Source organism: Arvicola amphibius, chromosome 2, assembly GCF_903992535.2.
Source record: "Arvicola amphibius chromosome 2, mArvAmp1.2, whole genome shotgun sequence".
In the NCBI taxonomy this organism is placed as follows: Eukaryota; Metazoa; Chordata; class Mammalia; order Rodentia; family Cricetidae; genus Arvicola; species Arvicola amphibius.
Window position 1 is genome coordinate 1,568,352 of NC_052048.2, and position 21,850 is coordinate 1,590,201.

The window sequence follows — 21,850 nt, forward strand, 5'->3', positions numbered from 1 at the left end:
GCCTTGGCCTCTCAAGTACTGAGATGACAGATATTAGCGCTGTATCTGACTGTTAGTGTTAATTTGAAGTCTCCTCTGTGAAGGCTCAGCAGCCAGTGACAAGCAGGAGAACATCCTCAACAGGGATTGTGTCTGGTCACTGTGGGCTGGCTTGTTCAGGGCTCAGGGCTGTGAGGCCAGGAGAGCTGAGACATGGGTGGGATAATTCCTGACCCTTCGCCACCTGTTTTCCTCAGTGGATGGTTACTGTGGGGGGTGAGCAGGGAGCTGGGCAGGTGGGAGTGTGCTGTCTCCATTCCCAGTGAAACGGAAAGCCAAGCCATCAGCTGAGTGATGGGGGAACTTGAGATGAAAGACAATGGCGTGACAGATGGCGTGACACGGCTGTCTATAGAGCAAGAGGTTGTGGCAGTGGCAAGGGTCCCTCTGAAGCGGGCAGCTGTGAGTAGAAGGAGGGAACCCACATAGAGGAGAAGTAGAAGCTGAGTCAGTCTGCATCACAGCAGCAACCATGAGGGAGAGTGCTGTGGGACAATGCCCTTGTACACTGTACAGATTTGTGAGTCATATTGCTTTAATAAAATGCTGATTGGCTAGTAGCCAGGCAGGAAGTATAGGTGGGGTGACCAGACTAGGAGAATTCTGGGAAGGGGAAAGGCAGAGAGTCAGTCACCAGCCAAACAGAGGAAGCACGATGAGAATGCCTGAGAACAGATTCCAAACCATGTGGCTAAGCAGAAATAAGAATTATGGGTTAATTTAAGCTGTAACAGCTAGTTAATAATAAGCCTGAGCTAATAGACCAAGCAGTTTATAATTAATATTCTTGCTGAGTTCAGGAAGGGGAGGAAAGCCTGGTGCATGGAGCGAGTGATTAGTACCAGGGGTGTCGCTGCAGATCCCTTCGGTGCTCCCCCGCTTCACTTTCCTGAATGCAACCTTTACTTTCCACTCTGTATATTGGAACATGGTGCCTATTCCACTAGGCTTTGAGAGTGATTTCTCTGGATTGGCAGTAATGTCAGCTTCCTCTTTGCTTTCTTGTCCATGCTTTTGCAGTACAGTGGTCTGTCTTATTGAACTATCTATCTGTCATCAGTCCTTTCTGGATGAAGATGAGTTATTAATGCAATAAATAAGGAATCCTCTTGCAGCAGTGGGGTGGAAAGACTCTTAGCTGACTCCCATTGTCTCCTAAGGCTGTAGAAGGAGCTGCGGGCCACTTCCCACCACCTGGCTAGCTTTACCCAAAATAATTACATGGAAACTGTATTCTTTTATACACTGCCTGGTCCATTAGTTTCAGCCTCTTATTGGCTAACTCTCACATCTTGATTAATGCATATTTAGTAATCTGTGTATCACCACGAGGTGGTGGCTTACCAGGAGAGATCTTAACCTGTGTCTGTCTCGGAGAGGAGAGGTATGGCGTCTACCTGAGGCATCTGCCTGACTCTGCTTTCTTTCTCCCACAATTCTGTTCTGTCTACTCTGCCTACCTAATTTTCTGTCCTATTAAAGGGCCAAGGCAGTTTCTTTATCAACCAGTGAAAGTAACGCATAGACAGGTGACCCTGCTCCATCATAAGGCCCCTGCCTCCCGTTGTCCCTGTCTTTGTGGTTTCCTTCCTAGGTATTAGCCTCTGGTGAAAGTTCCTGTTCCTCATGATTCCACATACTGTGTGAGTTTTCATCTGGCTACCGTGGGCTGCTTGTTAGGGCATGTCTCTTCTCTGGCTTTGGAGAAGGCTGCTTGCTGCCCTGTTGTAAAACAGCCTATGTGGTAAGGAACTGGAAGAAGGCTTTCACCAAGGAGAGGGGCCCAGCACAGCAGTCAGCAAGATGTTGGGGACTTAGTTTGCAGCAAGGACATGAACGTTACCAGGAGGTGAATGAAGTCAGACCATCGCAGCCAAGCCTTCAGACCAACACAAAGCCTTGCAGATAGACCCAGATAACCATGCCTGGACTCCTAGCCCACAGAGGTTGTAGGTAATAAAATGTGTGCTCCTTTCATCTACTAAGTTCATATTTTAAACAGCAGATAAAATAATGGTACTCTATATTCTATTTTTGTTTTCTCTTTAAGATGTATTTGGGGCCCAGGGAAGCACTGTTTGTCTTTCTGGTGATCTTTGTCAGAGAGATGTAGGGTCATAACTAGGCAAGCCTGATCTTCTCTCCCCACAACCCCATCCAAGCCTCTGCATCTACAGGCATGCCTCATCTCAAGATAGCCCGTGAGCATGTGATGGAAAGTCACTTCCAAACACACTGCTCATCAATAACCGTCAGCGATTTGGCTTCTAGTGGTGCAGGGGAGCTATATTACAGAACACAGAGGCAGGGAACTGTAAAAAATAGAAGCGATGGCATTAATTCCCTTAAACAATCAACGTTGGGCCGGCTATTTTCCTGATTTATGTCACCCTTTATTGCAAAACAGCATGCCTCGTCCAGCTTAAATCTGAAAGAGCCACTAGGGAAACTCAAGTACATCTTCAGCCTGTGTTCCTCCTGGGTATAAACTAACAGCTCACAAGAAAATAGAATAAGCAGCCCTCACTGCTTAAATACTGTTTATTTCTGCTGTGCTTACCTTCCACTGGGGGTGATTATTCTAATCACAAGCATTGAGAGCAAATTAGTTCATCTTAAAATTCATTATTGACAATGGACTTAGTTCAATAGTGAATTTCTAAACACATTTCTGCATCTAGTAAAGTTGAATCTGGCCCTGGTGTATCCAGAGAATGAATGGAGGGAAGGTAGGTGGGTAACAGAGAGCCAGGGTTGCCCAGGTTGGGAGCAGTCTCCATTTCTTTAAAAATGTTTTAAGTTAATTTTTAAGTTAGCATGCCATGTAATAGGTTTCATGATGGCATTTTCGTATCTATATCATTACGCTTTGTTCTTACCTGAGTACCCACTGCTGCCCCACTGCATTCCCTTCTTCCTCTGAGATCTCTTGCTGTTCCTTTTCTTCCCCTGCTGAGTCCCCATGTGCTTTTATACCACCTCTTTCCCCGCCCTTTAGACCTCTTCCCTCTCATGACCTCCTTTCTACCTCTCTCTCTCTTTCTCACACACACATGCATGCATGCACACACATGCACGCACATGCATGCACACGTGCACACACATGCACGCACATGCACACACATGCATGTACACTTGCACAACGCATGCAGTGCATACACATGCACACACATGTATGCACACACATGCACACACATGCACACAGACATACACACACATGCGCGCACACACAGACACATGCACACACATGCACACACATGCACACACATACACACACATGCGCGTGCGCACACACACACACACATGCATGCACACTTCCAGACATTACACCCAGCCATGACTCACTCTCCACCAGCTGTGGCAGTCTCTCTGCTGTCTGGAATGTTCTCCACAACTCAGGGCCTTGGTATTTATTTTCCTTTTACTTGGAATATATTCTCCAAGTACCCACATGGCTAATTCCTTCATTTTCTTTATGTTTTTGTTCAAATGTCTCTCGAATTCTCTGAGCCTCACTCTGTTTCATGCAGCATGGGAGACAGTGACACAGATGGAGAGGAAGTGTAATAGTTCATTCAATGTGCTTAGCACGCTGCCTGCCTCGTGTGGAAAACATCAAGCAGGAGCACGAGGGGACGTGAGAGAACGGGCAGTGTGCTTCCATGTAAAACAAAATAAAGGACTGGAGAGATGGCTCAGCAGGTAAGAGCGTTGGCTGCTCTTCCAGAGGTCCTGAGTTCAAATCCCAGCAACCACATGATGGTTTACAACCATCTGTACTGAGACCTGGTGCCCCCTTCTGGTGTGCGGGTGTACATGCAGACAGAACTCTGTATGCATAATAAATAAATAAACAAATAAATCTTTCAAAACCAAAAGAAAAAGAAACCAAAATACGTTGGTATATTAACTACTTTGTTGTTGGATGCAGGTCAGTAGGGCAGCAGCATCGTGGTGGGAGGGGTTCCCGGCTATGGTGGGGCAGCAGGCATGGTGAGGGAGGGGTTCCCGGCTGTGGTGGGGCAGCAGGCATGGTGAGGGAGGGGTTCCCGGCTGTGGTGGGGCAGCAGGCATGGTGAGGGAGGGGTTCCCGGCTGTGGTGGGGCAGCAGGCATGGTGAGGGAGGGGTTCCCGGCTGTGGTGGGGCAGCAGGCATGGGGAGGGAGGGGTTCCCGGCTGTGGTGGGGCAGCAGGCATGGGGAGGGAGGGGTTCCCGGCTGTGGTGGGGCAGCAGGCATGGGGAGGGAGGGGTTCCCGGCTGTGGTGATGGGAGGAGAGAGAGGTGTTAGTCCACATGTGACTGGAAGTCTCATTTCCCCGCTTTCATCCGGTCCTGAACCCGAACCTAGGCATTTCTTAGTCCAGTCGACTTGACCATCAGAATTAACCATCATCAAAGCATCTCGTGGTACCCAAACAAGTGTTACCAATCCACAACAATTGAGCTGAAAATTTCGAGGAAATATATCACAGAGTTCCAAAAGGAAAGCATAAAAGTAAAGTCCGGGGCAGGGGCAAGCAGTGACACCTAACTATCAGAGGAATTCAGATGCTGAGCTACAAACAGGTGACACTTTCGTAGACACTTGCCCAATTTCCAAATGGCCTTAAAATTAAAAAAAAATTGGATTTCCTAAAAAAAAAAAAAAAACATAATGCTTTAAATAACTTTAATTCTCTACTGTCTTTGCCTATAAGAGTGCCCTGGTTTTCTAATGATATGATATCCACAAAGCATAAAATATGTTTTCAGTATATATAGGAAGAAAATGGGGTGAGGCGAGGTGCAGCCCACAGCACAAGAAGATCTCCATCTCGACCTAAGCTGCTTCAAGAAGGGTCATCAGCAGGGTGGTCTCTTTATAGACAAGCTTTTCAATCTAGAGTTAATGACACCCCCTTTTAGTAAAGCAAAGAGTTTGTAGTTGCTTTCTGCTTCTCTGATTCATCTCTCCTTTCCAACAACTGGACAGTCTCTCACTACCTTCTGATACACTATGCCATATCCTGCCTGCACTACTGTGCTGGGGTCTGTGTCCAGGCCTGTGGAAGGGCACAGCCATCCCTTGTAAGTCTCTGTTTCTTTGGATCCTGATGCCTGTCAGTTGGTCTATAGCTACTCTTTTTTTTTTTTCTGCAGTCAGAGAAACCATTTTTCTGGTTGACAATAAAGTTGAACCTCACACCTCATGTTTGTCAATAAGCTGGGCCTCAAATCTCCTTGGTATGACCTACTTGGATTCCTAGGAGATTTTTTGCAGATCTCGAAGTATATGGCATACATTTTACAGGAGAGGAAGCCCCTTAAGAGATTTGGGCAGAGTGAGGAAACTGTCCGGGAAAGGACCCCCCAAGGGATAGAGGGGGGAGAGACTGCCAAGCAGGGCTGGGAATAGAGCCTGCGTCTAGCAGCCAGACTGGAAAAAGACTCACAAATCCCTGAGACCGGGAAAAGTGTTCAGGAGATATTTCAATAGTGAAAAATTAATTGTATGGCCTGGGCACCATTTCAGAATGTCCAACTACTTTTCCAGGTCCTAAAAGACCTAGAAACAGCTAACTATGCCAATTACATAACGACATAGGAGAAAAAAAGCCCAGGACAGTTTGAAAGCATCCAAACATTTCCATCACCCAACAAAGTGACTTTCACAAAGTCTGTCTGGCCTCTAATCAGAGGCCATGTTGCAGGCCAAGGAAGAAAACACAGACCTCAATCCAGAAAAGGGTCAGTTACAACCAGCTTAGAACTGGCCCCAGTGCTAGAATTAGCTGCCAGCTTGAAATAAACCTCTGCTGAGGGTTTATTTGGGAATAATAATAAGAGGTTGAGCTCACACAACAGAGGGAAAGGGGATAGGGCCCAAAGAGTCTATGGGATAAACTGGTGCTGGCTAAGTCTTAAATAGTTCGAGTTCTGATTGGCAAATGTTAATTGTTGTTAGGTAGGATTTGGAGCTGAGTTCTGATTAGAACCCCATAGATTTAGTTTAGGGGTATAAGATGAGTTTTGAAACAGGAGTCAGCACCCTATGTTCTTCCCATGGCCCCCCAACTCTGGTTTGGTTGGTGGCCATACTTTGTGTTAGTAGTTTTTGAAGGGCAACAGAGACACTGCAAATGTCCCAGCAATGTTGTCACCTAAGCTGAATACTGAAAACAGTGTGTTCACACAGATGGATAAACAGACATTTAGAAAGAAACAACTTTCTCAGGTTGGAGAGAACGCTCAGTGTTAAGAGCACTGTCTGTTCTTTCCCAGGACCGAGGTTCCATTCCCAGCACCCACATGGCAACCATGTATAATTTCAGTCCTGTGGGATTTAACCCCCTTTACTGGCCTCCACAGACACTGAATGCACACGGTGCATAGATGTCCATGCAGGTGAAGCATCAAAATGAATAAATAAAAATAAGTAAATCTTAAAAAAAAATCAAATCCTTTAATGTGAAACAGTGTAAGAGGCAGGATATTAAAGAGTACACTGCCACTATCGTAGCGGCTCATGCCAGTAATTCCAGCACTTGAGAGGCTGGAGTAGGAGAATTGTGATGGTTTTGAGGCTAGCCTGGGCTACAAAGTGAGACCCTGTTTCAAAACAAAAACAAAAACAAGAAAATCAACAAAACCAAACAATACCATACAATTTCAGCTGAAATTCTCACACAGGTAAAATATGAGAATAGAAATCTGGTAGTTTCTGGAGTATGGGATCATAGAAGTAAAGAACACAAGAGAACACTGAGGAAGATCAGGTATTCTCTGAGTTGTGCAAGCTACGGGAGAGTCTGCAGTTATAACAATGGATTGGACTGTCCAGTTCTTGGAATAAGAATTTTTATTAGTGTGTCAATAAGCCAAGAGGAAAGCCACACTTCATGTAGAAGTGGATACAATAGCAACGATGAACATTTGAAGACATGCTCATATCGTTAGGATTCTTGATAACGAGCAGAACCACAGCCAGGAAATGCTTTATACCTGCCAGGTTTGTGATATTTTCAAACTTTATCATATTTTCGACACCTCTTATCACATTCTTTGTTGATGTAGGGTAATATATAGAGGGATCAAGTTATGAAATATTGTGGTTGATTTGTGCCACTAAATACCACTCCCATGAGTATTTCTGTAAAAAATGACTTGATTATTAAGATATATAGAATTTATGGGACTCCAGACAAATGGTATAGTTTAATATGTGTTGAGTACAACCATCAGAAGTGTAATTTGTTGCGGCTACATAGATAACATAGGTAAATCTCACGGTGTATCACTGACTGAGAAAGCTGGTCTCCAAATGTAGAATGAATTGATGTCTACTGTTGCGGAATATTATTTTCAGGTGTGTGATTTTTGTTTATGCTCCTTTTGTTTAACTCTGTGAAGCTGTGTTACTGTGCCTGTCCGAAGCGTCTGATGGTCCCAATAAAGAGATGAACGTCCAATAGCGAAGCAGGAGTAAGCCTAGGCGGGGCTAGTAGGCAGAGAGGGTAAACAGAAGGAGACCTGAGCTGGAGGACAGTGAGGAGCAGCAAGAGAACAAGGAGAGGAGGACATCAGGGGCCAGTCATGTACACAGAAAGTCATGGAGAAAGAAATAAAAAAAGAGGTATACAAAAATAGAGAAAGATAAAAGTCCAGAGGCAAAGAGTAGTTGGGATAATTTAAGACAAGAAAAGCTGGCAAGAAAAATGCCACACCAAGACTGGGCATTTATAAGTAATAATAAGCCTCCCTGTGATTTATTTGGGAGCTGGGTGGTGGGCCCCTCAAGAAGCCAAAACAGTAAAGTACACTACAATAGTCTACCTACCTGTCCACCTATCAGTCTGTCATCTATTTAGCAACATACAAAACTAAACTGTATGAGGTTTAGAGGCATAAGCATGGTAACTGATGTGGGATGTCCTTCTGGAAACAATGAAAAGAATTATGGAAGCAGAGAAGAATGCAAAGATGCTTGTTTCTTTATTTCTTCCCCTTTTCCTTCTGCTTTCTTCTCCCCAACCTCTTCTCTTCTCCTTTGCTTTGGTAAGGTCTTGACATATACCCCAGTTGGGTTCCTTATCTTCCTGCCTCAGTCCTAATATCATGTTGGTACTCTATTCTTTAAACTTGACATAGTCTCTGCAGAAATTCTTTCTCGTTCCCTTAATGTTTCACATGGGATTTAGTAAAAGAGCAAAAAAATTGTAGTGATTGGGAGCGGCGGGCTGCATTCCCTCCCAGCTCCCAGCCGCCTGGCTAGCTTATGCCCTGAAATAACAACACACAAACTGTATCCTTTTAAACACTGCCTGGCCCATTAGTTCCAGCCTCTTACTCACATCTTGATTAACCCATATCTAATAATCTGTGTAGCACCATGAAGTGGTGCCTTAACGGGAAGATTCTAGAGTACGTCCATCTTGGGCCGGAGCTTCATCGCATCTGACCCAGAGAGGAGAGGCATCACGATTTATTAACTTCCCTTCCCAGCATTCTGTTCTGTCTACTCCACCCACCTAAGGGCTGGCCAATCAAATGGGCCGAGGCAGTTTCTTTATTAACCAATGAAATCAACACAAACAGAAGACTCACCCACATCAAAAAATAATATTGGAGAGTCAATCAAAGGTTATAGAGTAAAATGATATATATATAAAAACTTTAAAATTATCAATGACAACGTAAAAACCTTTATGAAACTCAATTTAAACCGGCCTATTTTTCCAATTGTGAAATGTCCTCATTTAGATTAATAAGATGAAGCTGTCTAAAGGCAGAACTGAAAGGCATGAATGATGTTGTTAATGAAATAATGCATGGGGTAAATTTGAGGTATTATGAACATGTTACTGATTCCCGGATCATAATTAGCTGAGAACTGGAGGTGAAGTGATTGAGTGTGAAGATTTTGGTTGTTTCTCTGAAGATGCTCACTTGGGCTCCTCACAACAGTTCACCACGGGCAGTGAGATTCATCTCTCTTGCAGAACCTTTCACGTCATTGGTGGGACACAGGGAGTGCCATTGGTGGTGGGGGACACCCAACACTAAATCCCATTTTTGAGAACCCAATATTTAAGTTGAAATGTTATTCTATCTCTTCTGAAGACTGATGTCCCCCTGGGGTGTTTGTGTCCTTTCCACACGCCAGCAGTTTCTGAAAGAAATGACCTGAATCTGAAGGATACATTGCCTATAAAAGGAGATAAGTTCCATTCTGAATTTTTGGTCTTTTGCAAGACCAGCATGGTCATGTGCAGAGCCATTTAGGAGTCTGCATCTGACTGAGTGGCTGAGCATCAGCTCCTAAGGAAGAGAAAAAAATCAGACACAGTTCTGGGTGATCTAAAAATGCTTCCAAAACCACATGTGGCCCAGGTGAAAGACTGCTTGCCTAGTATGCATGAGACCCTGGTTTCGGACATCACCACATGAACTGGGCTTGGAAACATACACCTATAATCCCAGTAGTTGGAGGTGGAGGCAGCAGGAATGAGTGCTCGTCCACCTTTGGCTACATAGAAAGTTCAAGGTCAGCCTGGGACACAGGAGACTTTGTCTCAAGGAATAGAGAAGGAAAGGAAGGAAAGAGGAAAGGAAGCCCCTCTCTCAAGGACCTATAAACAGTTAACGGTTTATGGGTGGAATAGAATCACAGTTCTTAGAGGTGCAGCCACTGGATGTTGACCTTCCACCTCCACTCACTTTAGCAACGCTAACGGAATGCAAAGGGCCACAAAATGGCATGAAGGGGGCACTTGTTGGGTAAAGAAAGGGGTTTGCTCTGTGTGGTGTGTGTGTGTGTGTGTGTGTGTGTGTGTCGGGGGAATAAGGAGATAATGGGGTGGGATATCAAAGAGCATTATATATATGTGTGTGTGTGTGTGGTGTATGTGTGTATGTGTGTGTTGGGTAATGTTACCTTAAGGTGTGCTGCTTTTGTTTATGCTGCATTTGTTTAACTCTGTGAAGCTGTGATTCTTTGTCTAAAACACCTGATGGTCTAATAAAGAGCTGAATGACCAATAGCCAGGCAGGAGCAAGGATAGGCAGGCCTGGCAGACAGAGAGAATAAATAGAAGGAGAAATGAGGAAGAGGATCAAGGGAGAGAACAAGGGGAGAAAGACATCAGGGGCCAGCCATCTAGTACACAGCAAGTAGCAGAGAAAGACATAAAGGTATACGGAAATAGAGAAAGATAAAAGCCCAGAGGTAAAAGGTAGTCAGGGTAATTTAAGAAAAGTGGACAAGAAACAAGCCAAGCTAAGGCTAGACATTTCTAAGAATAAGCCTCTGTGTGTGATTTATTTGGGAATTGGGTGATGGACTCCCCAAAAGAGTCAAAAGAGTAAAACGTCACACAACATATATATATATATATATATACATATGTACATATATATATGAATTATGAAGGAATGGTAAAAATATGAGCACTCTGATTATAGAAATCAAATAGTTTTAGCTGGGCGGTGGTGGCGCACGCCTTTAATCCCAGCACTGGGGAGGCAGAAGCAGGTGGATCTCTATGAGTTCAAGGCCAGCCTGGTCTACAAGAGCTGGTTCCAGGACAGGCTCCAAAGGTGCAGAGAAACCCTGTCTCAAAACAAACAAACAAAAATAGTTTCTTGTGGAAATCACAGCGAGATTTGGAAGAAAGAGCGTCCCTTGAATGTCAGGCCCACCAGGATCGGAAAGCAGGATTCTCAGAGGCACAAACGAGGGGAGGCAGGTTCTGGGAGACACTTTAGGCCGGGGAAGAAACAGTAACAGACCAGGTTCTAAGAATCTGGGGTGGGTGAAGGTGGTGATGGCGGGGAGATATTGAAAGTCTGTGTCAGTTCCTGCTCATTCAATGCAGGCTTCATACGAGCTTCCTCCAGTGCAGTAACCACTTTCTGACCTTCCCTTGCATGCCTGGGAGGAAAACCTAGCACATCTGCTGTGCATCGTACCACCGTGTCTTGGCCTATTCACGTGTGTAAACAGTCTGTGAAAATGCCTCCAGTAATCCCAATTTGAACTTTTTAATTTTTCTCCAATTTTTTTGTTTCTTGTCAGTAGACCATACAAATCTTTAATTTTTTTTTTTACATCTGCACCAAACATGGCAGGAATTTATAAGTAAGTTAGGAAATGAGTATTAGTTTAAAAGAATCACCTTAGAGCAGAAATTTCTGCAAAAAAAAAAAGACTTTGGAGATTGTTCTTAAAGATTTCACCTCTGAGCCAGACAAGGTAGTTCACAGCTATAACCCAACATTTGGGAGGCTGAGGCAAGATCAGATACCAGCCTGGGCTGCTTGATGAGCTGCAGGGTATCTGTGCCTACAGAATGAGACTGTCTCAACAAATACACAGTATTTTCTTTGATACTGCACTGATCGGAGGAGTGGCCATTTCTTGAAGATTTGAGAAAATTTGGGCTCTGGAACCCTACTAAATGAACCTCTGACATCTTGTAATATTGAAATATTAGCTATTTTATTATCACAATTCTGCTATGTCACCTTTCATTTGTGAACCACTGATTCACTTAATTATGCAAATTCCCTGAATTATAAATCATTTCATTACATAGCATCAAAATTTACGTTCATTAGCACTCAGTCTATGTTGCCCAAAAATGTTTATAGGATTAGGTATAGGTGCAGATTTTCCAAGATTCTAATTTTCAGTTTAAAGGACAGAATTTTCCTTGGTCAATAAATGCTATCAGTTGTTTTCTTCCAACACCCTTCATCCATTTCCTTGGCAAACACTATCAAATCTAAACCAGGCTGGTCTACATAGTGAGCTCCAGGCAAGCAAGTGAGACTGTGACCTGAAAAGTCAAACCAAACCCCAGGTAATAGCCCTAAGGTAAAGGCAACACACAGTGCATAGCTAATCTGCCAGCCAGTCTTTCAAACAAGACTTTCCTGGAGAGCGAGTGCCTTTGCCTGAGCTACCCCAGGAGTGTTTTCCTCTGCGGGCCATCTGTCCTGTGAAGCCGTGAAGGAACTGCTTTGTGCATACATCTGATATCACCCACTAAAGATAAAAGGCTCTAGAGGCAGAGATTTAATAAAACCAACATTCCCCCTGCAAGTTCCTGACAGTAAGGACATACAATTGTCATTGCCTTGGTTTGGGCCAAGAGCAATTTCCTCCACTATTGCTTTTGCTCAGCCACTGCAAGATCAGCCCAGCAACAAAGGCAGACAGTTCACTGAAGACTTTTCATTCTGAGAACACATCTGTGAAGGTCATTTTGACGGTCAGCTTGATCGACTAAGATGTACCTAGGACGCAGTGAGACTCGCCTATGGCTGCTGTCAGAGAGGGTTAATGTGGTGGTGTGTGACACCCATCATGAATGTGGCTTGGGACCCTAGATTTAATAAGGGAAAAAGGACAAAACCACCTGAACCCCATTCTTGTTTGAATGTTTCCTGGTCTGTTGAGATGTGAGCAAGAAGTTTACCACTGTAGGCAGGGGCTAGTCCTGCTTCCTTGCCATTCCTGATGTGGTGGACTGTATCCCTTGAACTGTGAACCATCCCTCAAGTTGCTTCTTGTTAGATAGGTGGTCATGGCAATAAGAAAAGTCAGTAACGTAGTGCTGAAAAGCTCTTGTGGACCCCACCCCTTGCCCAGTCTCTGAAGGAGCACTGACTGCTTTAGAAGGGAAAAAGAGCCTCTAATTGAGATTTGCATGGGGGCCTGAAGGTTGCTAAGCAGCAGTTCCCAGCCAACGCTGAGCAAGTGATCCAACAACACCAGCAGCCAACTACTGTCCATAAATTAAAAGGAATTTGCGTCTTAGCATGTGATTTATCTGGAAGAGGCTTTTAGTGTTGAGTTCTGGAAGAAGCCAAGAGGAGTTTTATTACGGTGATCTATTTTAATATTGAGCTCAGTTCAGCCATCAAAGCCATTTTCAATAAGCTTTCAGAAAACACATGGATGTGTCTTCTCTGGGGCTGCTTCAGAAAGGAAATAAATCTTCTGCTAATGTTTAGGAAATGACGGTGACTTCAACTTCCCTAAAACTTCTCTCAAGCTTTGTAGCCTTGATAAGGAATAGCTCTCTGGGAAAGTTCTGCACATTTGTAGATTTATTTTAAAGCAAATTGCAAATTGAGATTCAGATTTGGGTAATTCAATTAATATATAGAATCTTAAGGTCTGGGTAACTTTGTAGGATGCAATCTTGTTTTCTTTTCTTTTTGTTTTTGAGACAGAGTTTCTGTGTAGCTTTGGAGCCTGTCCTGGAACTTGCTTTGTAGACCAGGTTGGCCTTGAACTCATGGAGATCTGCCTGGTCTCTGCCTCCCGAGGGCTAGGATTAAAGACATGTGCCACCACCGCCTGGCTGTAATCATGTTCCCCCCCCCAACTATTCTTTTTCCTATTATTTTTATTGAGCTATATATTTTTCTCTGCTACCTCCCTTTCTCCCCCCTCCCTTTCTACCCTTTCTCATGATCTCCACACTTCCAATTTACTCAGGAGATCTTGTCTTTTTTGCAATCCTGTTTTCTATTGGTTCTTACAAACAGAGATAAAGAAGCCAGGAAGGCCACACTAATACAAACCATTTTTAATAGTTTACAATAGCCCCTATCATTTCTGCCTCTTCTATGACAAAATAAGAAAATTTGGTCCTCCTACCCAGTAATATATTCCCATCATCCAACTCTTCTTGCACGGTCTCAGCACACATTAGTCTTGTCTATATTCCAGGACACCAAGTGTTGGCAGAAGCCATCTTCATTCCACTCTGTTGAACAGATGCATTTTTTTGTAAATGGTGCAGAAGAATTGGGTGCATTTGGAACTGAAGATCTGGAAAGGGTATGAGGAAATGGGAAGTATATTCAGATGGTGGAATCACGTGTAAATGATATAAACTTGTTCTGTGACAATGGTAACAGTTGGTTTGATGCTAAATATTGCCTGGAAGTTGCTGCGTCTTTGGGTTTCAGTATCATCACTTTCCTTCCACCAAAGATCCCAGTTACAGTAGGTATAGCCAACGTGAGATCTACGTGAGAGACCCACGTAGTCCTACAATGCAAGAAAAGAAAGACTCCCACATATTCGTAAACAAAGGACATTCATGTGAGAATGCACTAAAGGAGTTGAGGGCAAAAGAAGAGGAACTTTGCAAAATTAAAAAAAACGTGGTCCAAGAAAAGCAGTAAAAAGCTGAGGTTCGGTTCAATGGTAAAGCCCTTGCCTAGCCTGATTAAAGCTTAATCCCTTATACGATTGCAAAAAATAAACATAAATAACTGGCGGGCCCTCTTCACTTTGGGATCTACCCATCTATTAGGTTAAGTTTTATCAAGGTATTGAAAATTATGGGGTGTGTGGGTATTGAAACATGGCTGTAGATTCTTTGATGCCTCTTCATGGAGAGGCAGGGTCTGTCTACTTCCATTGTGGCAAGCTCGTAACTGCCTAAGCCAGTGTAGCACAGTTGTGGAGACACATGATAACTAAGCAGTGGCCACTGCACTCTCTGGGGACATTCGCTCTGGAGAACTGAGGCACTGTAGAAGGAGTCTGGACACCGTACAGCACCGTGTTAGAGATACCGTACAGAGTCATTCTGCTTCTCAGCCCAGATGTGATTTCACACCAGCATCCCAGTTCCAGTGAAGATAATATGGAAGTGATCTCTACCCATTACCAGCCAGTTTATCCCTCACAACACAGCCATCATAGATGGGGTTCAGTCAGACAGTGGAGCTAAGAAGATGCTTCCTTGGGGTACCTCTTCTAAGTTCTTCACCTCCACCCCACCACAGGAACTATAGAGTAGCATGGTGGTTGTTGGCTAACGCCACTGAGTTCCGAGATGGTTGGTTACTTATGGTAGACAGTAGGCGAGGGTAGCCTCTACAAGCCTATAATATCTGATACTTCCTATATCTGATGGTTCTATCATCTCCCTCATATCTGGTTCAGATAGTCAGTTCATCGAAGGTCACAGTCAAGTAAGACTGAGATGGCCCAGGATCGGGCCATGGGGGAAAGCATCAAAAATTCATTGATTTCCTCTCAACACTAACACATGGCTGACATCAGCGACTTTGCCAACCTTAGTTACCATGTTTGCCTTGAAAACTCAGAAGCTCACCTTGGATATTTTAAGCATGACTATGCAAATCTTGCAGGATTTTTTTTTCAAGGTAAGGCCTGTGAAAACGAAACGTTAAGATGATCCTTAAAAACGCCAGCTAAGCATTCCATCAGTGAAGGTCACAGTATTTATAGGCCTGCTTCAGTCTCCTGAATTTTAAATACCCTATGGTTTTAATTTAGTACCCAGCATGAAGCTGTTTTCTGCTCTCTAACCTCTCTTAATGTCTTGATTTACTTGACTATGTAAAGGTAATTATAAGACTTTTTTAGAGTCCCTGTCTCATCCACATAGGAAAATATTTAGAGCAAATTGGTGGTGATTGCTATCTAATTTCTGAGAACTACGCTTTGTTGTGTGTTCTGCTCTGGCTCCCAGCACCTAGCATGGTGATTAGCATGTCATAAATATTTAAGAAGAGTTTGTTGATTAAATATAACTGATGCTACTGAGTGGGTACTGAACAAAAAGAGAGAAGTAGCCACAAATTATTAGACTTAGTTCTTTGAGTAAAAAATTGTTTACTATAAACAGGCATGATGGTCCATACTGGTAATCCCAGCACTAAGAAGGCTGAGGCAGGAGCATTGTCTATTAGTTTGAGGTAATCTTGGGCTACGTAGTGAATTCCAGGGAGGCTTGAGCTACAGAGTGAGATCCTGTCCCAAGAAAACAAAATAAAACAAAATGAAAACATTTGCTTTTTGCATATATTGGCTACTATCTAGTGAAAGTGAAGTCAGTCAGAAGAATATATAGATGAGTTTTCCTGTCCCACCAGCCCACTCCTAAATTACCAAACAGAGACTTAATATTAATTACAAATGTTTGGCCAATAGCTCAGGCTTATCACTAACTAGCTGTTAACACTTAAATCAAGCTATTTCTGTTAATCTATGTGTTGCCATGTGGCTCATGGCTTGTTACCTTATTTTGTCCTGCCTCTCTGCATCTGGCTGACAACTCCTCCAACTCCACCGTCCTTCCTAGCCTTCTCTGTATCTGGCTGTCCTGCCTATACCTGTCTAGCTACAGACCAGCCAGTCTTCTATTGAATTAATTCAAATGACAAATCTTTACAGTGTACAAAAGGATTATTCCACAGCAAGAACATATATGTAACATACATGTAAATAGGCTGGCGGTGTAACCCTGTTGCCCAGCTCATGAAGACACTGCAGCTATGGCTCCACAGGACCAGTTCCTTCACGTGTTCCAGCAGGTCATACATGGGGTAGATGTTGGGGTGGGTCATCTCAAAGCCGTAAACATGAAGTGTTCACACACAAGCCTGTGGATAGTTCAAGCATCAGGCTACTGATGCCTCTCCTCCTTCTCCATCCTTCTGAGGAAATATGTAAATCCTCTGCTATTTCTTGCAAATCTCATGCCTTCTGAAGGTTTCTCATCTTTTAAGCCTTTTTCAGAAAATTCCTCTCTAATTTTTCTTTCTTTTTTTTTAAAAAAGATTTATTTATTTGTTATGTATACAACATTCCTTCCATGTATGCTTACATGCCAGAAGAGGGCACCAGATCTCATTCTAGATGCCTGTGAGCCACCATGTGGTTGCTGGGAATTGAACTCAGGACTTCTGGAAGAACAGTCAGTGCTCTTAACCTCTGAGCCACCTCTCCAGCCCTCTAGTCTTTCTTTTTCTCTCCACACAATTAAGTCTCTCACTCAGGAATGCTGGAATTTCTTTTCTCCCTCATTCTATCCATTAGCAGATCATTTCATTCTATAAAGAAATGTACCCTTAAGTCCCTATTGTCCCTTCCTTGCCATAACCCAGAATCTTTCATATCTTACTGGCATCACAACTATCTGTGATGCGGGAGAATTGTCTGTAATCTGTCAATCATGTTTTAAATAAAACGCTGATTGGCCAGGCAGAAAGTATAGGCAGGAAAACCAGACAGGAAGTAGAAATGATGTAATGAGAACAGGAGAATGATGGGAAGAAGGGAAGTGAGGCAACCGCCATGAAGCAGTTGCCATGACTCTCCTCTCCGAGATGGATGTAGGCTAGACTCTTCCAGGTAAGCCACCAACTTGTGGTGCTACACAGATTACTAAATATGGGTTAATCAAGATGTGAGAGTTAGCCAGTAAGAGGCTAGAGCTAATGGGCCAAGCAGTGTTTAAAATAATACAATTTGTGTGTTGTTATTTCTGGGGCTAAGCTAGCTATGTGGGAGCCAGGTGGGATGAAAAGCAGGCCAGCCCACAGCTCATCACTACATACCTGCTACCTGCTTCCTTGTTTCAAACAGCCATTGACTATTACAATAGAAATGACGCTTATTTATTGTACATATCTGTGTGACTGTGGAGGTCAGAGGACAGTTTGCTCCTTCCACCAAGTGGATCCCAGGGATTGAACTCAGGTTGTCAGGCTTGGCAGCAAGCAACCCATGGAACCACTTATTGATCTTTGATTGAACTTAAAAATAAAGCAAACTTATTCATCACTCCAATATGTAAACACCAAAGTTTAACGAACCCAAGGCTTCTCATTCCACTCAGAGGAAACCTTCACTGGGCTTCAAGGCTGACTCCTGACCCTTCTCCCACCCCCTACCTGTACACTGCCCTCAAATCTGGAGCCCTGTGGCAGAGCCCTGCGGGACTGGCTGCCGCTCACAGGGTGTGGGGTGTTGGCTCAGACTTTGCCCTCTGAGGTCCACACAACCCGGCTGGACCTCCCTCCTTTCTGTGGTCTCCCATTTCACACTCCATCGCTGTCTTGCTCAGCTGGAAAGGAAACCACATCTTGTCTCCATGGCTCACCAGAATGTCTCGGGTTCTACAAGTTGCTGGAGAAATTGTGGACACTCGGCGTCTATTAGCTGAGCTGGAATGAGTATATGAATGGACAGGCAGACAGAGAATGACTGTGAGCATTTGCTGGGACTGAACAGAAGATGAGAATAGAAATATCCACAGTACAAACAGTTTCTGTGGTTATTAGAATACTCTAACTTGCCTATGGCTGTACACCCAATTTACAAGATGCTGCTGAATTCGGGAGTCAAAGAAAGCAAAACATTACAAAAGCTTTGAAAATTCCCATGCCCTAAAATCATCTCCTTTCTCTTCTGTCTTCCAGGCTCTTTCTCATATTTGTGTCATAATAAATTCATACCAGACATCAAGAAGAGGGAGGAAGTAGCCCCACAAAGCTGAGCATCTGCTCTCTATGCCCAGCTGGGGGCTCTTCCACCAGGGAAATAGGAGCACATTCGCTTCAAGAACATAGCTCAGCACCCCAAAGCCAGATAAGTGTTTCTTGCTATTCTTTTTTTTTTTTAATTTGCTCTTAGATGTTGGAGGAATGGAGCGGCAGAAAAAACAGTGGGAAGGGAAGAGGTCACAAAGACTCAGGGCTTCACTTTTCCAGGTGAGGAGGGCTTTGCGAGGTGGCACAGGCTACACACACACACACACACACACACACACACACACACACACACACACACGTGCGCGCGCACACACACACACTCTCGCACACACACTCTCACACACACGCACACACACACGCGCACACAAACTCTCTCACACACACACACGCGCACACACACTCTCACACACACATGCACACACACTCTCTCACACACACGTGTGTGTGTGCATATGTGCACATGGCTAGCACACACTCAGGTCCTCAGATGCCAGCAGAGGATGTCAAACCTCTTTGGGACTGGAGTGATATGAATTATCTGGTGAGGAGCTGGGAACTGAACTGGAGTCCTCTGGAAGAGCAATGCCTGCTTTGTACTGCTGGGCTACCTCGTCAGGCCCCGGGCTGGTTATTCTTGATGTCCAGTTTCCTCTTTGTGAGATGGAAATAGACACAGTCCCTGTTCGATTAGAATGTCAGACTAGCGTGTGGTCAGCACTCAGCAACCACAATGTGCTCTTCATCAGGCTCCTTGTCATATGTGTCTGGCATCATACAACGACACGTCTGAACCCTTCCATCAGCAGGGTCATGGCTGTGACCAGTTAACTCCTGAGACATGTATACCTTCTCCTTCACATGAAGATGTCTTTAAAGGTAGGAGTCATGCCTAACCTGTTCTTGGATTTGTCCCCAGTTTCCTGCAGAGTGCTAGGCATGGAATACACACTGAAAGAGAATAAAAGAGTTAATGAATGGATGAAAGAATATCCCCATATATGAAGTTGTAGGGTATAAGAGCGAACTGTTTTGAAAGGTACAGAAGTTGGTGCTGGGAATTACCGGTTTTCTCAGCTATAGGACAGCAGCCTTGCTCCGTTACAGAACTTCTGCTAGCCTAATAGGAAGGTCAGGGAAGGGTATTCTGAGAACAAAAGAGCCAATTATCCTCTTTGAGAAAAACGTGGCTCGGTGGTGACAGGATGAAGAGGAGAGAAATGAGCAGAAGAATCTGCTGGAGGAGTTCAGAGACCACAGGGATATGAGCAGCAGGACAGCGCTGACAGCACCGTGTGCAGTCCTGAGACCACAGGGATATGAGCTGGAGGTCGGTACCGTGTGCAGTCCCGAGACCACAGGGATATGAGCAGCAGGTCGGTACCGTGTGCAGTCCCGAGACCACAGGGATATGAGCTGCAGGTCGGTACCGTGTGCAGTCCCGAGACCACAGGGATATGAGCAGCAGGTCGGTACCGTGTGCAGTCCCGAGACCACAGGGATATGAGCTGGAGGTTGGTACCGTGTGCAGTCCTGAGACCACAGGGATATGAGCTGCAGGTCGGTACCATGTGCAGTCCCGAGACCACAGGGATACGTGCTGCAGGACAGTGCTGACGGTACCGTGTACAGGACGCACCTGCAGGCATCTGTCAGGCTCTTTGGCGGTCAGTGAGGAAAAGCAGAAGGGTGTTCACAAGAATCAAGCTAGAAGCAAGAGGGGTCTCCAGGCTGTTCTCTAAAGCTGAGGCAGGCTTTACGGTTACTCACAGGACCAGGACTTTGGCTCCTCCAAATTTCAGGGCACTAACCCAGCCGTTGCAGTGACACCCACACTCGACATGAACCTTTGTGGGAGTGCTAACAGCTCCTTGCACTGACCCACCGGGAGCTGCCAGAGACCCACGATATGAAGAATGCCCAAGGATCACCTGCCAGGCAGGAAGACGTTCAGAATATCTTCACTTGTCTGAGCTCATTGCCAATCATCAGTACACTTGCCGTCTTCATATCAAGAACCATAAAACACAGAACATTAAAAAACACTCAGATTTTTTGTAAGGTACATATATATATATATATATATATATATATATATATAATTTGTCTATCAAGGCTCAGCATAAATTCATCACAAAAGGAATGAGTTTTTAAAAAAGACAGGACCTTATAATTGCCGCCTTTAAGAACTTCAGTCTGGTTGTCAAATAGCTGCTATTTATGAGTATAATTGAGGAAGAAAATTTCAATGTGTTCTAACACATCTAAATTATTCTTCATGAAGTACCTACAGGTGGTATGCAGAGGCTTAATTTTTTTCATGAAAATGATTGCAAAAATAAAACTATTCTTTAATTTGAAGCTCATAAATGACTAAAAAGTTGTTTGTGGAATTCTAGTTGACTTAATTGTTGATTTTAATAGGCTTGATGATTGCTGTCTTCGACATTAGCATATATAGTGATATTTTATTTATGTTTTATTAAACAAAGCTTGCCTAAAGATCAGAAAGGCAAAGCAAGCCAGTAGAGGTCAGGCAGTGGTGGTACACGTTTTTAATCCCAGGATCTGGGAGACAGAGGAGGACGGATCTCTGTGAGTTCAAGGCCACCCTGGGCTACACAAGATCAATGAGAAACAAATCCAGGCGGTGGTAGCCTACACCTTTAATCCTAGTACTAGGGAGTCACATGCCTTTAATCCGAACTAGAGGGAATACAAAATGAGAGGAGAGAGAGGTTTAGTCTGTGGTTGCCCAGCCTTCGTAGAGTAAGATTTCTCTAGTGGCTTAGCTGCTTTTTCTGGTTTCCAGGTGAACCCCAATATCTGACTTTGGGTTTTTATTATTCATGCTACAAGCATATGTGCCTCTCACTGTCTTCTGGTCACAGGGACTTCTTGCCTTGGTATCCACACTAGGAGAAAGAAGAGATTGAAGAGGCAAAGAGAGGTAGATTTCCTGCTGAGAAGGTTCAGCTTAGGTGAGGAAAACGTGCTGGGCACAGAGGAAGCATGGGATCTTCTCATCATCACAAAAACTTTATCAGTGTGATTATGATAAACACGAGCATAATTTACCATTATGCTTTCCACAAAATGCGTCTTTTTTCCTCTCCCTGATTAGAAATTTGTACTGAGGTCTGATTGATGGATTGTGAAGGGGTGGCATGCTTGTGCCACAGCATGTGTGCAGATGCCAGGGGACAACTTTTGGGAGCTGGTTTGTCCCTTCCACCTTGTTTTCAGGCAGTGTCTCTCTTGTTTTTACTGTTCTGCCTACTCCAGGCTGACTTACAGTCTTCCAGGTGAGTCTGCCTCATCCTTTCACCTCATATAGAAGCGCTGGGTTTACAGGTGCATGCCAACACATCTAGCTTTTTAATGTGAATTCTGGGGAGCAGACTCTGGCCATGAGACTTTGTACAGGGAGAGATTTTACCTGATGAACCATCGTGATGGTCCCTAGGCTAGATACTTAAAATGAGACTGGGTCTTTCATTTTTC